The sequence below is a fragment of the Limulus polyphemus genome, unplaced genomic scaffold (genome assembly GCF_000517525.1).
Source record: "Limulus polyphemus unplaced genomic scaffold, Limulus_polyphemus-2.1.2 Scaffold169, whole genome shotgun sequence".
NCBI classification, from domain to species: domain Eukaryota; kingdom Metazoa; phylum Arthropoda; class Merostomata; order Xiphosura; family Limulidae; genus Limulus; species Limulus polyphemus.
The window spans coordinates 527,821-543,325 of record NW_013665779.1 but is presented as its reverse complement, the minus strand read 5'-3'; the positions used below and the strand labels follow the sequence as shown (position 1 = coordinate 543,325).

Here is a 15,505-nt window from a genome sequence, read left to right as displayed (position 1 = left end):
AGAAACATTTCAACATAACTCTAGATTTAAAATCTAACGTCCATCATGAGAAGTAGTTCAACATAACTGCAGATTTAAATTATAACATCCGTCATCAGAAACATTTCAACATAACTCTAGATTTAAAATCTAACGTCCATCATGAGAAGTAGTTCAACATAACTCCAGATTTAAATTATAACATCCGTCATCAGAAACATTTCAACATAACTCTAGATTTAAAATCTAACGTCCATCATGAGAAGTAGTTCAACATAACTCCAGATTTAAATCATAACGTTCATCATTAGAAACAGTTCTACATAACTGCAGATTTAAATTATAACATCTGTCTCCAGAAATATTTTAACATAACTCCAGATTTAAACTCTAACGTCCGTCATTACGAACAGTTAAACATAGTCCAGATTGAAATTTGAATGTCCATTATTAGAAATAGTTAAGCTTAACTTCAGATTTAAATTACAACTTTCATAATTAGCGATACTAAAAAGTAACTCGGTCAGTTGGGAAAAAAATCCTGTAATAAAAGGTTTCATTCCTTCAGCGAAAGGAAAAAGGGAACGGAATGTACATTGTATAGACAGAAGTCGTGTGACAAATGACGTTCAATGAAGGTTTGATTTATTTTGAATTTCGCGCAAAGCTACACGAGGGCTATATGCGCTAAGCGTCCCTAATTTCGTGGTAATAGGCTAGAGGAAAGGCAGCTAGTCAACATCACCCATCGCCAAGTTAATAGCGGGATTGACTGTCAAATTACAAAGCCCCCACGGCTGAAAGGGCGAGTAAGTTAGGTTACGGGGATTCAAACTGTTACCTGCAGATTTGCGAGTCGATCGCCCTAACCACCAGGCCTTCAATGAAGGTAAAGAGGCGCCTCTTATGAATGTTTATGTTACACGTGTGTATTTTTATTATTAATACTTACTTAATTTTCTCTTTTGTTAATTTACTTTATGACTAAGATTTTTCATATTTTCATTGGCATGCAATATTCCTTTTAAGTGTTCATTGAATCTTATCATTAGATCTTTACTAGTTTTATCAATATATACAGATATTGAGTAAGTTATGTTAAAACGATTTGGGAGATTTACCACGTCATTATAGTTCATACAACCGTATCTGCTCATGCTCTATTTGACAACCGTGCATGTTGATAATAACCCTGCAGCGTTTTTTCCATTGAAAAAGGGCCTGCGTACTCTCCATAATCCACCTAAAGTACGAGGACGTCGTTTACCCAGCATCCGTTTCAACGGTTGAACGGAAATTATAATTGGAAGTCTTATTTTGGTGAATCAATACCCTGTTGACGTCGTTGCGTACTGTTGCTTAGGGAACATGAACAGTTGTCACTACTGACCTTTGTGTTCGTGGAATCTCACCTGTTACAAGATATCGCCTTCTGCTTACACTGCTGGCGTAAAACTTGTTGCAGGTATATATCTGGAGGATCCATATTCCTCTGTTTTCCAATTCCGTTATGTATAAGGGATATCCCAGTCCTGAAAATTCGAAATCCTCAATATGAACACAGTTTTATGATGTAAGTGTATGAATATTTTGCGTCGGAAAGGATATTACATACCCTCTCTAAAAGCGATCAGTTTTGGATGACATCACGTTACCTACGAACACCAAACAAATGTAGTTCTGGTAAATGTCGTTCCCTCGCGACTTTATATTGACTATGATTGTCACGTGACTTGCTGATTTTGTTATTCAAAATCGTTTTGATATAATGCACACAACACTCTGTATAAGCAGAAATGTTTTATAAATGACGTTTTCGGGGAACCTATTTACATTTTTAAAGCAAGTTGAAATATAATTTATTTCGTTTTCGATCTCTTTGGGTGAACACATGCGGAAAGCAATGGTGATGTATGAGCTTTTTGATGTACCTATTTTTTGGTTGATATCGTTTACTGTTTGCCAGTTGATATATATTCCGTTGTGCATATCTACGTATTGTTAATGTGTTGGGAAAACGTGTGATATTTAAATTTAGGAAGTACATTGTTGCTTCTCTTGCGTCGTCAGTTGCTAGGATGGGTGGAGTTAATGCGTTTAATGAAGTTTTGATCAGCTTCGTAATTAAAACTACATAACACATAACCAAAGTATCTCCACCAAATGCATGGGGAAATAAAGCTTTTTGTATTACTTTTATTTGTATCGAAATCCTAGATAAGTGTGAAAGAGTGGCTGTAGAGGACTTCTCATCTTAAACTTCATTTAATATGTAAAATTGTTCTATGAAGTCAAAACAGTTGATTAATGCAAAATTAAACAAAGTTTTGAAATCTGCTGAATTAAGATCAATTTTATGGTTTTGAGTTATTTCTTCTATCGCTATGTTAATGGTTTCAGACGTTGATACTAGTGCACATGTTGGAATTATATCGAAGCTACACAGTTTGTAATGCTGTTTTTTGTTTTTGTTTTTTGGGGAGTTCACAGAATATCTTACGATTGTTTCTGATGTATTGGATAAACATGACAACAGCCAAGGTTTCTAGGTTCTAGTTGAATAATGCTTTCGTAAAGACAATTGGTCTGATGCTAATCCAAGTGGATTTTGTGTGTTCATGAAGTTCTGGTGTTCTATCTTTCGTGTTTTTTTGAGGATTTTATTTTTGTGTGTATTTTTGAAAATATATTATTCAGTTTGTTGTGTTAAGGGGTTTCAATAGTTTTTTAAAACGTTTCATCATTTATTATGCCAAACATAAGTGTGTTCAGTGGTGAAATTCTGCCGGTTTTCACCGGTACTGAGTATCGGAACATATTTTTAAGGCGGTGCTAGTACAGGGAGTTTTTTGAGCTGCTTTGTTTACACGTAGATTTTTTTTTCTCTTTTAAAAACAGGTACACTTCAACTAGTTGGAAATCTCTATTTTTTTGTTTTGAGAATTTTACCCCTGACTGTGTTGTATATTACTCTATCTGGAATTGCAGTTGCATTGTCTTTATCTGCTTTAGTTATTGCCCCCCAGTGGCACAGCGGTATGCCCGTGGACTTACAACGCTAGAAACCGGGTTTCGATACCCGTGGTGGGGAGAGCACAGATAGCCCATTGTGTAGCTTTGTGCTTAACTACAAACAAGCTTTAGTTATTATGATATCTTTACGTTTATTGAATGTTATCAGGACGGAACGTTTACGTTTTGTTTGGTTGTTTTTAAAAAATAAAGTTTGTTTCTTTTGAGTTTTTTACAAATTATTCTAAAGGTTCTTCAGTTGGTTTTGAGGAGGAAATAAGTTGTTTTAAATTTATGACTTTAGTGACCTATAGTTAGGCCCGTGTTTATGCTATTTAGATCATTTTTAGGTAGTCTGATGTTAGTGTTTTTGTTTTCAATAGTTGTTTATTAAATTTATAGCTAGGTCTTTAAAGCTTGTTTTTCGTTCTGTGGTTAGTATTTTGGTGGGAGATAACAAAGTTCAAACCTTGGCTGAGGATATTTTTTGTGCGTTTGTTAAACTTGAATACAGGCCTGATAATGGTGGGAATGTCTATGTCATATTTGTTTTTATTTTTGTTTGAAATTGATTTGGTGCTAGCTGGAGTACCCATCTGTTGGACGAGTGAAATAACAACTCATTTGTAACTAAGGGTAGGAAATTATGCTTCTGTTTCTTTCTTAACATAATAAACATTAAAAGTGCAATAAAAATATATAAAGGTACCAATACGGAAAAGAAAAACACACTATTTTCAATAATTTTAACACTAGTGATTACATAGTCCATTCTAATGTTGAGGGATATACAATATTGGCAGTTTTTTCGAAATTAGATATAAAATTAGGTGTGTGTGGTGGGGGGGGGGGTACAAACCCTCCATGACCTTTCTCATGTCATCCTGTATTATTGTGTTAAGTTTGGTGCTGTTTGATCAAGAAATGTGGAAACGTATAAGGAACAGATATAGACGATTGACGTTTATTTATGTAGATTAAGCTTTGTAGTCTTCTGGTTTACGTGTATTGGTAAGTTATGTCTGACAACTAAATCATTCTTGTTTAGTTTGGATAATTCCCTGTGCTGTCGTGTAATGATGATTTTTAGAATTTATTTTCGTGCCGTATATAATGCATAGGGTATGGGAGCTAGGTTGTCCGATATAAATATGGTTGCTGCTATCAAGAGTACTGATATTTTTCCTTTTTTGTCGAAGTTAACATTCTGTGGCATTGGGAAAAGAGTATATAGGGTCAACTTAATGAAGAAAGCATTTAATACCTTATGGACTACACAAGCAAAATGAAACAATTAGCAACTTTTTAAAAAGTGGGGTGTGAGGAATCACCCATGGTAATTTGCTTACAGTTTACGAAGCTCTGTTAAAAATTCCTTCCACTTGCTGGTGAAGTGGATTAAACACAGAATAAGTTGATATATTGCTTTAACCTAACTGATATTAGCGGTCAGATAGACTGTGATTGTCGTCCCGAGTCATTAGAAACAATTTAATTTGTTACTGCTGGTCAGTCTAGGAACAGTGAAGGTCAATATTTGTCGTGATGATTGCTTCTTGAGCGCTTAATGTACGTGGTCAGTTGTTTGGTTCAGACGGTAGTGACCAAATGCTTTTTGAATTATACTCTTCATTAGAGGTGATTTAGTGAAATGTACTGATCTGTTTTTGTATTTGTGTCTAATATAAAGTAAAAACGCGCTTCGACGTAGAGGAGACGAGTAATCTGTTACATTGGAAGACATACTGCAATTTTGTTAACTGAATTGAGTAAAAGTTATAGATACAAAACACATTTGATTAATTTGATTTCAGATCAGATATTTTATCACTCGTTTATGTTTTCGCAAAAGCATTAAGAATTGCGTACGTTAACAAAAAACAACAAAAAAAACAGTAGAAGTGCTAAAACGATAATAACAATAAGCTACCATAATTTACATGAAACCAACTATTCTACTGCGTTTAATATTTTAAAGTGTAACAGTATGTTTATAAATGACTACACAAGACAAGGTTGGTTCACTAAAATCCTAAAATGTTTTCTCAGAGTTTCGGAATTTTATATTAAATTGTATCAAATTTAGTCTAATGAAAGTTTAAAATTCAATGCAACAGCACCAATCGTCGTACAGACAAAGTAGACAAAAATAAGTAAAATAAACTTGGAGGTCCTAACATTTGTTGACAAAGGTTCCATCCCTTCACAGCTTGAAGGTTTGGAATAGTTTTGTCTAATATTATATACTATTTTTAAAGAATTTCTTTTATAAATAATAAATATTTCAGATATTTAGGCGGGCTAAGCGAGACCCAGTGATTAGTGCGCTGGACTGTAGATCCGAGGTTCCGTGGTTCACACTCCATTACCGCAGAGAAGAAAAAGAAAAGAAAAGCGCTTTACACTTTGATGTTCAGTACAAGAATGACGGTCAAATCCCACCATTCGATTATAATAATCCACGAGGTGGGGAGAGGTGGTGGACTATCACTTCAAAATTTGGGACGACTAGCTCAACTATTTCTTTGTGTATTTTTGTTGAAGCAAGTATACTCAAAATTACTGAACCACTTGACTCATACGAGATATAGACATTGAAGATTTATAGACGGTATTCGTGGTGATGTTCGAAATTACCAAAACTGAATCGTTTGATACGGAAGTTTTACAAACACTATTCGTGCAGACGTTCGTAAAAATAAATCTCTGTGTAAGTTTGCGCAAACGTTCTAAAAGGAATCAAACAAAACGTTGTTATGTGTATAAAAAACGAGAGTTTATAAGTTAACTATTCCACAAATATGGCAGCTTCACAGTAAGCATCTCACACAATATTTTCTGTTTTTAAACTAAAAAACATGTGTTAGCATTTACATATGTCAGGAAAATTCAATCTAGTTTCAAAGCATAATAATTGAAAATGTTTGCTACTTTTTCAAGTGTGAAGTTATCAATCATACGTGGCAAGGGGAAAAGACTTATTGGTGGTGTGGCATAATTTATTTATATTTGATGCTAAGAAGGGAATATTTGTTGTAATAAGGCATGATTTATTTATATTTGATGCTAAGAAGGGAATATTTGTTGTAATAAGGCATGATTTATTTATATTTGATGCTAAGAAGGGCATATTTGTTGTAATAAGGCATTATTTATTTATATTTGATGCTAAGAAGGGAATATTTGTTGTAATAAGGCATGATATATTTATATTTGATGCTAAGAAGGGAATATTTATTGTAATAAAAGTTATGATAATTTAGATTAAAATATTTGAACTTGCGAAATTGTGTGATTCATTAAAGATGCTGGTCCAGTAATAGGGAAGACTAGAGCTACTTGTTTCTGTAATATAATCTGGGGATGAGTACAATTAGTATATAAAGAAAAAAAAATCAATATATATATTGGTTTGTTTTGAATTTCGCACAAAGCTACGCGGGGGCTATCTGCGTTAGTCGTCCCTAATTTAGCAGTGAAAAACTAGAGGGAAGAAAGTAAGTCATCACCACCCACTGTCAACTCTCGGGCTACTCTTTTGTCAATCAATAGTAGGATTGATCGTCACATTATAACGCCCCCACGGTTGAAAGGGTGAGCATGTTTGGCGGGATGGGTATTCGAACCCTCGACCCTCAGAATGCGCGTCAAGCACCCTAAACACCTGGCCATGTCGGGCCATATACATATTATTTCATCAAAGTGTCTGGGAAGAAAATGTAATTAACAAGATAAGAAAACATGTATTTTAAATTTATCATCCTCGTTGGGTCTCAGTTAACTAATATAACAAATACAATATTTTTATTCAACTTCTACCCAGCAAGCCCCTTGTATAGTTTTGTCAAATTACATAAGTCTGTGATGATATTGCTAGTATGTATATCAAATCTGAATTATCGAAGTAACTTCTCTGGATAATATGATTACTAACGTGATAGGAACGGTATTTCACCTGAAGTTTTGGGGCTGGTAATATAATTGCTAAAGTCACAATATCAGTACTTTAACTGTAGTATGATTACACACACACACACACACACACACACACACATATATATATATACATACAATTTAAGAACATCGAGTATTTGTTGGCCCATCTAAGCCATCCCATCCATTAAACTCAACTTTAAAATAAAACACTCGAAACCAGCCTTTATCATTCAAATTTTTATAAAGCCTTCTCTTAAACTTCCTTAAGGGTGGCAGAGATCTAAAGATCCGATGTCAAGATACTTGTTGTTGGGGAGGGGGGGGGGGAGAAATAGCCCCGATAAAACCCACTTTCACTGCTCGAGGGTTGAATAATCTACCCGAACAGTGTCCGTACTGGTGAGGTAAATCATTCGGAGCCATAGCAGTAACAGTGGGTTTTCTCGAAGCTCTTCTAGCATTTTATTTATTTTAAATCTATTTAAAGATATCCTTACTGGTAATTTTTACATTTTCACCCAATAATTTTTTCACGTAATCTTTTCGATTTCCCAATTTTCCATTTGACCATTTCTCTTGATCTCTCATGCCATTTAATTTACATTTCTTAAACTTAAAATGCTTTACTTATGAATTTATCCTTTATACACTTTATGAGCTTATCTGTTGTTGTTTTTTTACTTGCTGCCACTCTTTCCGTTCTTATAAGGAGCATGTCTATCTTGTATATTTAAAAACTTGTTCTTTAAAGTTTTCCACATTTGATCACTATTTTCGATAACTTCAGTTGCCCAGTTCATAACAGATAATTCTTGTCTTTCCTTCAAAATTGACTTTTGTTTTTAAATATGAAGCCAAAATCTCATTATTTCTTATCTTCATATGCAGGAAAACATCAAACCTAATTCAACAATAATCACTTGTACCCAAATGTTCCCCAATCTCCATCTATCAACCACTTATATATTAGAAGTTAACAATAAATGTAAAATATCCTTGTTCCTAGTAAGTTCCCCGACTAGTTGGGGAAGAATTTCATCGTGAACAGTTTCTAAAAACCCGATTCCCGCATGATTTGACTTTACCCTTTCCCAGTCTATATGCCTGAAATTAAAATATTCCTTAATTATAACATCACTAACAGTTGAATTACTGATCTCACTTCACTAATTTCATCAGGTGGTCTGTTACAACTTTCAACTGAAATCCCTCTCCCCTTATAACCGCTAACAGAAACCCAAAGAAACTGAATCTTATTGCTATTGGTTTTATTTTCTCAACTTTACCAAGATGTAACTCATATTTCACATATGAAGTCACTCTTTCTTCTGTTCTTAGTACGCTGTTCTTATTGAATAACCTATAATCCCATATTTCAAAGAAATCCCTGTCATCGAAATTGTCTATATTTAATCAGGTTTCAATTATTCCCATTACACCAAATTCCTCCGTTCCTACTAAGTGCTATAGAGTCACTCATTTTCTTTTTTGTACTTCTAGTATTACAATAATAACAGTTTAGCCTACCATTAAAACAATTTCTGTATTTTGTTACTACGCTATATTTTTCTCTACATCTTATTTTTTCTTCATTATTCTGATCTTCGCCACTATCTAGCCCTAATTATAGCTGCCCTTACAGTTGAGTTAATAGCCCTCTCAAACAAGCCAGCCTATCCTACTTAAGTTTAAACCATCTATTTAAAAAAACGCTCTTTTCCCTCTCAACTGACTACACAAATCCAACCAGTTAACCTTGCTCGTCCTTACGTATTAGCCTAGGCGTAGCTATAGGCCCTAGTGACCTACTTATAATTTCACCCCCAAAGCTACACCTCCTCAGTATCTTTTACTTATCAGTTAGCCCTCTAACCTACTCTTTCCTATGTTATTAGATTCCATGTGCACTACGAAGACTGCATCACTACTATTACCCTTTACTATATCACTTGCTCTATCAGTTAGTTCCTCCACTCTCCTGGATAGCATAATCTAACTCTTTTCTCCCTATTTACCTCACACATTATCCACTTGCTGTACTAAAGAATCGCCTATAATTATAACTTCCTTAAGTTTTTCATTCTCATCCCTATATGTCCTCTTTGTTTCATTTTCTCTCATGGTTCTTCATCTGCCCAAGCTAAAAGCTGCGATCTGTTACTTAATAAAATTTACTCATTACAATTAAGTCCACTATTCCTAACCTATTAGTACTGTCACTAACTTCCTGAATGTCATTATTAGTCGCTTTATCCCTTGCATGCAAAAGCTTAATTTACTTTTTAATGCTGCTGCCATTTCCCACAGTTTACTCTTCTATTTATCCATCACCTTTACTCTATTTAGAATAGCTTCAAATTTATTTCTCCTCCAACCTGCAAACTCTACAAACAAATTGCACATCTCCACTACTAACTTCCTTAAAAGTGCATGCCAGTCCAGAATTCCTAAATAAAACTCACTCCTTGCACCTCACAAACTGTGAGCACATAAAACATTCACTACTCTTAACCATTATAGAACCTGGGAATGAATAATCAACACTAAATACAAGTAGCCTATTAACAGCACTGTTAAACCTAACGTTAGAGTTAAACCCTTCGTTTGCGACTTGTGTAAATCTGCCAACTACCCCCATGCGCAATGTTTGCATTATATGATGTCAACCGCAGTTGAAGGGTTCAATATAATATACTATTTTATCTTTTCAATAGAGTAATTAAGTTTATCTTTAAAATACGAAGTGGTAAGTAACTAGTATTAAGTGATATTTATGTGGTAATATAATATATTTAGCCTTTTTTTTTACAGTGGTAGAAAAATGTATTGTATAATCCAATTTTTTCACACTTTTCTTCAGAATCATTGTCTATTTTTAAGGACCTAAATGATGTAGGTGCAAATGTGTTTTATGGATGATGCAATACTGTCTAATTATTACAACAGCGGCTTTGTAGACTGTCTGAGTATTGCGTCAACTATTTTTGGCTATAAGTAGAGGTTTTACTGAGAGTTGGTTTAGAAGCCTATCTGCTACAACGTGCGTGTGATGCTACCATGACAATGATTGCGAGTTAACTCCACAGAAAGAGCAGTCATTGTTTGTTTAAACAAAAAAGGACTTTTGACTAGGTTGATTGCTAGAATAATTAAATTTTATCTGTCTTCTATGAGCCGCTGGGTGCAGAGATATAGAGAGACTGGCTGCGTGGAGTGGCGGAAGGGAAAGGGTAGGAAGAAAGCTTCCACAGCAGCTGACAATCGTGTTCTGAAATGACGATCGTACAGAATCCGTCGTCCATAGATCTCAAAAGAGGATGGCAGGAAACTTTATGGGTCATTGTCAATGTGTGTGTAACAGCAGGTTTCACTTATGTCCAACTGTTCTCCCAACTAGACGACCAAGAAAGAAATCCCTACTCACCAACAAGAAGAGACTCAACTGGGCTAAAGAGAATACTGATTGGACTGAAGCAATGTGGAGCAAAGTGACATTTTCAGATGAATCCAAGTTCAACCTACACGGATCTCATGAGAAGCACTTTGTACGACGTCGATGTGAAGAAGGGTTTCATCCAGTATGCTTGAATGCAACTCTGAGGCATCTACAGAGTCAGGTGATATGGTGATGTATCTCTGACCAAGATGTAGGATGCCTGCATTTTGTGAAAGGCATTATTAATGCTGACAAATACATCGAGATCCTCGAGTCCCGGGTAAAACCAATAACTCGGAATCACTTTAGTGGAGCTGACCAGTGTACATTCCAAGATGACTCTGCTTCATACCACAGGGCAGAAAAGGTTTGTAATATTCGTGCACTCTATGAAGTAGACGTGAAACAAAGAGGAACTTTCACTCTTCGTGTGTTGAAAAGACATCTTAGATTTTATTCCATTGCTTCAGATGAAGGACTATCTTCGAAAACTGATGGAAAGTAATGGATAACAAAGTGTAAGAGAAGAAACCAAGAAGCACCTTGGAACTGCAGGAAGCCTTAACATGCCTGTATTCAGTCCCTCGTGCACTCTATACCACGGCGATGTCAAGCAGTTATCAAGGCCAGAGGGCGCACAACCAAATACTAAAACAAGTAACAGACTCCGTATCACTTTTGTCAATTGCATTAGTATCGTTATCTTTAAATCTGCGTTTTCTTACTCAGATAACATTTTCTTATTTGTTGATGATCTGCTGTAATATGTTTGTCATGGTTGGTTTATTAAAAAAGATGCCTATATGTGTTTAGATGACTGAAGTATGAGTCAACTTACACCACACAATGTCCATAACCGTTTTACACTAGTTCTGACACTTATACAATGCACAATCTCGTAAAACATTACAGGAATCAAGAAATGTAAAAAACATTGGGCTTTTCAATATTTTTTTCCAACACTTTATAACTTTATATTAGTATGTAAACTATTGTAGGATTCCTAAAACCACAAGATCAGTGTATGAGCAGTAGTATGATTACTAAATTTAACTGTACTATGATTAATAAAGTCACAAAATCAGTATTTTAACTGTAGTGTGCTTGTTAAAGCCACACTATTTATATTTCAACTGAAATCGAATATTGTTGAAAAAGTTTAAAAACATTTCTGAAGAAACGAAATCTGAGACCGGACGATGCTCGAGCCTGCGACTCTTCATAACGGGAAGATGCTTTAACTAATTACATACTTTATATTTAGGCGAAGCCTCCTATATCACGTATCTGTGTAGAAATCAAAAAGTTAAGCTTACTCGCCTGAAACTTCTTGTAAAAATGGTAATCACAGTACTGCATACGAACAATCTTAATCGGTAAAAAGATATAAATATTTAAGATGTCGCGATCGCAGTGATGTATATGGGACTTTAAACCACTTAACAAAGGTTAATATTATACTGCAGTTCTTTTTATTACAAGAAGGGAAGATATGCTACCCGACACTTCACTGCGGCACATGCACAACAGTCCATTAGCTAATTGGTTTATAAAAGACATAGGACATTAAACGAAGAGTTTTCCATCACTCCCGTCACACACACTGGCACAAAAATCCGCTGTCTTGATTCCACTGAGCCTTCTAACTGAATTAAAGAATGCCCAGACAGACATTATAGCCCCCATTTTCCCTATGTCCTGTACGTGAACAACGATAGACCTGCAAGCCATACCAATACTGACTTAGGAACATTTCAAAAAACAATGATGATTAGTTTAAGAAATTTCCACATTTTATACTCTTGGCAACACACATTTCTCAATTGATTCCTAACTGTAACAGCGGCTTAAATCTAATATAAATATATACAGATTTTTTTATTTTAACAGAGAAGAGAAGTTTTTATGTTGTAAACTATTGTATTTGTTTTGCAATTAGGATTACCAGAATTATATGCTTCCTTAGGGACTTAGTTGAAATAAAAGAAGAAAAAACACAAAGCAAATTTAAAAGTGTAAATAAACACCACTCATGTTTTCCTTCTTGAAATAAAAGTGACAGCAAACGATAAATTATTTTCACGAAAATATTCATTGCGGTTAAGATTAGGCCTAGTGTGAATTAGGAAACGGGTTGTATATAATATTTCAAACTTTCAGATGATAGATTAGTTAGTTTTGTACAGGAAACATTGTTGTTACTAGGTTAGAATAAAATGTGCCACAATCGAAGATTCATTCGCTAATATTCTGCACTATGTAGTTCATTAGTTAAAACAACAGTATCGTGGTTTGATTAATGTAAGCCTCAATGGATCAATAAACTACAAAATGACAAATTGGGAAATAAAACAGTAGATAAAAAGAAGTGATGTCAGATAAGTACAATTCACAGTGCACCAAAATTGTGATTCATCAATGCATCGCAGAAAGATAAACTATATAAAGAGAGCTAATGTAAAATGAACTCGATTAAAGTCAGTTTAATCGTCTTTTTACTTTCTGCAACTTTATAAGCTGAAATGTATTTTAGTAAAGCAAATATGACATAGTTAAGACAACAATTATCAATTACTTTGTTCTAACTGTGGAACACTTTTTTTATGTAAAAATAATCTCAGTTGTTATATAATCTGATCTTCTTTTAAATGTCGCATTTCCATGTTGGGTGAGTACTTTTTTAACTTGTTTTATTTTGAAAATATTTGTGGTCAGGTATAATTTGTCTGTTAGCCGAGTTCTGCTATACAAGTTTCTTGTGTCAGTGAGAAGGGTAACGATTAATACTATAGACTGATAAATTTATTCATTAATTTTCGGTCTTGTCACGTAGACTGTTGTATTAACATACCGGGTGAGTAAGATGGTTTTGCGGTAGAGCTCTGGATTTCGGAGCTGACAATACCACAAAATATACCTCGCACGTTAAGCTATGGATGCGTTAGAATTGTGACAATCAATCCCTTAGCGTCGGTGATGGTGGGGGATGGGGGGTGGTGGTAGGGTACTGCTGATTCGCTCTCTTGCCTTTGGCCAGAAGCTCAAAATTAGGAACGGCGGCAGATAGCCATATTAGCTTTGTCGTAAATAAAAAAAAGTAAATACATATTAACATACCAAAGCACGTTAGCAACGTTTTATAGCGCCATCTATAAGAAAAGTACACCTTACCTGCATATTCTAACACACTATATTAAGATTTGATAAGAACAGTCAACGCAAAATATAGCACAAACAAGTCAATGAGTTAAAGCAACTAAAAAGCAAAAACTATTTCTAGTTGGTTATTGCCTTAAAATTATGAAACAGATTTCTGTACATAAATATGTATTATTTAGCCCCATATGTTAATGTGTGTGTATATACATATATGTATACCTTCTGTAGCGAATATTTATTGTTGGTATTAAACATATATATTATACGTATGCAATAAAAATATTAGATGAAAAACATTAGCACTAACCAAAAAGTAAAAAGAAAAAGTTTTCAAATTGAATGATAACTTGGCATGATATATGTACTTAGAATAAAATATCTAATTGTATTTTGAACTCGTATATCCTTTGCTGTTAATATGTTTAGTCTTTGTTTCGTAAGCTTATAAAAGATAAGCATTATGCGTGATGTCAGCCATGGAAATCTATTATACGTATTTCCTGTAGAAATTACACGTCCTTTCCAGCGAGTGAACCTAATAAATCACGGCTTACTATTTGTATTATCTGCCCAGGAAATTGTATAAATTAAATGATACTACAGAATTAACATAGTTGGGTTGTTTGGAGTGAGATAAAGGTGTGGAATCTACTCGGCCGTGTAGAGGACTTTAGACAAGTTCAACAGATAATAAGGACTAATCGGGAAACTTACCTTATGAGAACGACTTATCTGGAGAGCAGATAGACCGCTGGTGCTGCTCTACGACTAGTGAGGCGGATCTGTCGCGGGAACCACCGCTCATGTAGAAACTGATGTACAAATCAGCACACTTCGCACCGACATCCGAGTGGCCTGGCAGGAGCTTACGTGCAACGAGCCGATGCAAACACGAGATGGCGTGTAAACCCTCAGCGCGTTGCACACGTTCTGCAAGAGGGTTCGGTACGCACGCAGGACAGGCACCACACGAGTTATATGGTATCGGAAAAAATCGATACATACTAAGCAGAAGCGGTAGTAATTTGACAAAAGGAGGCCGGAAACGGACCTACGGACGAGAGAAATGCTAACGTGTCTTGGTTGCTTAAATGACATTTTCAACTTTCCTCGGACTGGGAAGACTGACCACTGTTATTGTGGATACATAGGTGTCAGTTATCCTTCACATGTTATCGCTGTTTCTCTAATGTATAGCGTAACAAGCACTGACACTGTTTTTGTTGTTGTTGTTTTTTCTTATTACACTCACATTAATGACGATCCTCGTGTGTCATGCATGCACATTATACACATTTTTTAAGCGTCTGGCTTAAAGCTAAAAACTGAACATCTTGAAAAACAAATCGGGAAAATTCACAAATCGACTTATTTTGATCACGGATTGTTCAATTACAGTCGATTCTTTGAAACGATAAACTTGTAAAAATATTTTCTCGGTTTGAAATTTTCATGACAATTTATCAATAACTTTCTTTTTTACACTTCTCCACTTGAGTTTACGTTTCATAATTTGAGGAAACTCTTAAAGTTTTGAAATATTTGGTTTGTTTTGAATTTCACGAAAAGCAAAACGAGGATATAAGCGCTACCCGTCTCTAATTTAGTAATGATAAACTAGAGGGAAGGCAGCTAGTCAACACTACCCACCGGCAACTCTTGGGCTACTCTTTTGCCAACAAATAGTGGGATTAGTCGTCACATTATAACGCCGCTATGGCTGAAAAGGTGAGCATGTTAGGTGACGGGGATTCTAACCAGTGACCCGCAGATTGCGAGTAGAGCACCCTAACCACCAGGTCAGTTTTGAAATGGATGATACATAAAGTGAAAATTTAATTCAGATATATTATGTTTTTTTTTTTGTTTGAAATTATAATAGTTTTCCTTTAAAAATAGCTGCCTTTTTTCTATATTTTTCCAACCATTATAAAAGTATATGCCAACATAACACTACATGAACCATGGTAAGATACACCTTTC

General features: G+C 34.9%; 1 protein-coding gene across 1 annotated transcript in view; it reads right to left on the bottom strand.

Annotated features, from left to right (window-relative positions):
• Positions 1-14,420, bottom strand: part of LOC106477743 (cadherin-like and PC-esterase domain-containing protein 1) — a 159,058-nt gene extending 144,638 nt beyond the window's left edge. Inside the window, exon 1 of the mRNA XM_013938278.2 lies at positions 14,237-14,420. The gene's annotated coding sequence lies outside the window, so the exon portion shown is untranslated. The remainder of the gene's footprint in view (positions 1-14,236) is intronic.
• Positions 14,421-15,505: the final 1,085 nt, after the last annotated feature.